This window comes from Heteronotia binoei, chromosome 8 (genome assembly GCF_032191835.1).
Source record: "Heteronotia binoei isolate CCM8104 ecotype False Entrance Well chromosome 8, APGP_CSIRO_Hbin_v1, whole genome shotgun sequence".
NCBI classification, from domain to species: domain Eukaryota; kingdom Metazoa; phylum Chordata; class Lepidosauria; order Squamata; family Gekkonidae; genus Heteronotia; species Heteronotia binoei.
Genome location: NC_083230.1, coordinates 124,670,079 through 124,673,554, shown reverse-complemented (window position 1 = coordinate 124,673,554; position 3,476 = coordinate 124,670,079).

Here is a 3,476-nt window from a genome sequence, read left to right as displayed (position 1 = left end):
GTTGGATCAGGCCAATGGCCCCTCCAGTCCAACACTCTGTGTCACACAGTGGCCAGAAAACACAGGTACTATCAGGAGGTCCACCAGTGGGGCCAGGACACTAGAAGCCCTTCCACTGTGCCCCTCCAAGCACCCAGAATACAGAGCACCTCTGCCCCAGACAGAGTCTGCGTCTCAGAGTCTCAGAGCAGCTTACAATCTCATTTTTCTCTTTCCCCCACAACAGACAACCTGTGAGGTGGGTGGGGCTGAGAGAGCTCTCACAGCAGCTGACATTTCAAGGGCAACTCCTACGAGAGCTATGGCTGAATCAAGGCCATTCAAGCAGGTGCAAGTGGAGAAGTGGGGAATCAAACCTGGTTCTACCAGATAAGAACATAAGAGAAGCCATGTTGGATCAGGCCAATGGCCCATCCAGTCCAACACTCTGTGTCAAACAGTGGCCAATATATATATATATATATATATATACACACACACACACACACACACACACACACACACACACATTGTGGCTAATAGCCACTGATGGACCTCTGCTCCGTATTTTTATCTAACCCCCTCTTGAAGGTGGCTATGCTTGTGGCCGCCACCACCTCCTGTGGCAGTGAATTCCACATGTTAATCACCATTTGGGTGAAGAAGTACTTCCTTTTATCCGTTTTAACCCGACTGCTCAGCAATTTCATTGAATGCCCACGAGTTCTTGTATTGTGAGAAAGGGAGAAAAGTACTTCTTTCTCTACTTTCTCCATCCCATGCATTATCTTGTAAACCTCGATCCTGTCACCCAGCAGTTGACGTTTCTCCAAGCTAAAGAGCCCCAAGTGTTTTAACCTTTCTTCATAAGATAAGAGTCCACGCACTTAACCACTACACCAAACTGGCTCTCTGAGCCCCACCTACTTCAGAGAGTGTTTGTTGTGGGTGAAGAAGATAAAGGAGACTGTAAGCCGCTCTGAGACTCTGATTCAGAGAGAAGGGCAGGGTATAAATCTACGGTCTTCTTCCTTCAGAGGCACTAAATTTCATGAGTCCCAGCACCAAGAGGCAACATCAGGGGAAGGCCTTGGCCTCTACGAATTGTTGTTGGCCCTCCAGAGTAACTGGTTGGCCCGCTGTGTGAGACAGGATGCCGGACTAGATGGTCTGATCCATCAGGCTCTTCTTGTGTTCCTAAACCAGGAAAAAAATCTGTGACCGTGAATCTCCAGTTGATTGGTATCAATCCTATGCACTTCCGCCTGCTGTTCAGCGTGAGATACGAATCACCCGATAAAAAGGTGGTGCATTAACTTCCTGCCAAGCTGCAGCGCCGATTTTGCCCTTATCTCTAGCCTCGGAAGAGACCTCCGTGAATAGCAAGCACCCCTTTTCCCGCACTAAACAAGCTCAGGTCCCGTTCCTTTCAGAAGCAAAGGATTCTCTGACTGCCCCCCCCCTCAAGGGTTCAGGTGCCAACTGGCACGCCACCCCGGGGGCCTTGAATCATGCCAATGTCGTAATGGAGTGGCGCATAGCAGGTGCTCGGCGCCGTTGAAGATCTCAGCCGTTTTTGGGCGCTTTTGCCTTGTGGGTGGGTGTCAAAGGCAGCTTGTTTCGCTAATGGCTCCCAGCTGGCGCTCTCTATGGGAGCCATCTCAGACACTGGAGACAGAAGCAACGCCAGTCTACAGGTGATTAAACATTCCTGTGTTCTGAGTGGCCAGCCTTGGAAAGCATTGATTTCTGCCTTTTTTGAAGGGCGGGGGAATGGTGATAAGAACATGAGAAGCCATGTTGAATCGGGCCAATGGCCCATCCAGTGCAACACTCTGTGTCACAGAAGAACAGAAGAGAAGCCATGTTGGGTCAGGCCAATGGCCCATCCAGTGCAACACTCTGTGTCACAGAAGAACATAAGAGAAGCCATGTTGGATCAGGCCAATGGCCCATCCAGTGCAACACTCTGTGTCACACTGTGGCCAATATATGTGTGTGTGTGTGCATACACACACACACACACATATATATATACACACATATATACTGTGGCTAATAGCCACTGATGGACCTCTGCTCCATATTTTTATGCAATCCCCTCTTAAAGCTGGCTATGCTTGTAGCCGCCACCACCTCCTGTGGCAGTGAAGTCCACATGTTAATCACCCTTCGGGTGAAGAAGGACTTCCTTTTATCCGTTTTAACCTGACTGCTCAGCAATTTCATCGAATGCCCAGGAGTTCTTGTATTGTGAGAAAGGGAGAAAAGGACTTCTTTCTCTACTTTCTCCATCCCATGCATAATCTTGTAAACTTCTCTCATGTCACCCCGCAGTCGACGTTTCTCCAAGCTAAAGAGCCCCAAACGTTTTAACCTTTTTTCATAGGGGAAGTGTTCCAAATATTTTAATCATTCTAGTTGCCCTTTTCTGCACTTTTCCCAATGCTATAATATCCTTTTTGAAGTGAGGTGACCAGAATTGTACACAGTATTTCAAATGAGACCGCACCATCGATTTATACAGAGGCATTATGATACTGGCTGATTTGTTTTCAATTTTCTTCCTAATCATTCCCAGCATGGCGTTGGCCTTTTTATTGCAATCCCACACTGTCTTGACATTTTCAGTGAGTTCTCTACCACGACCCCAAGATATCATGAGATGCATGCATAAAACTTCTTTTAAATCTTGAAATGGCCGTTTGCCTTGCAGTATGAATTCTTCTACTAACACTATTTAAAATTCAACCATAAAACTAAACATCTGCACATTACTAACTGCAGCTGCTGGGCCCTGGTGGCAAAGTGAATTTATTGACTTCTTTACTTTATTTTAAAGAATGTAGATTTATAACCCACCCCTCTCTCTGAATCAGAGTCTCAGAGCGGCTTACAATCTCCTTTATCTCCTTCCTCCACAACAGACACCCTGTGAGGTGGGTGGGGCTGAGAGAGCTCTGACAGAAGCTGCCCTTTCAAGGGCAACTCCCATGAGAGCCATGGCTGTCTCAAGGCCATGCCAGCAGCTGCAAATGGAGGAGTGGGGAATCAAACCTGGTTCTCCCAGACAAGCATCCGTGCACTTAACCAATACACCAAACTGGATAAAATGGAGGAGAGGAGAGTGATGTAAATTGCCTGGGTTCTCTTGGGGAGAAAGGTGGGATATATAAAGCCAACAAATAAATGTTGTAACTTGGGATGGGCACAAAACCGCATTTTTGGAATTCAGTTCAGGGCTGAAGCACGAACCTATACAAACAAGTTTTGTGTCAGTTCATGAGCTGTAAACTCTTTGTTTTCTGCTCCCCACAGCTTTTTTGAGCCATTTAAGCAGAAAGCAGAGGTTTCCAAACAGCTGAGTGGCGAGACTGCTGCTCAGCCGTTTGGTTTAAATGGCTTGCAGCCATTTAAATCCTGTTTTCTGCTCCCTGTAAAAAGCCGCAGGAAGCACGAACAGCCGAACCGGTTTTCATGAAGTTCTTCATGGACCA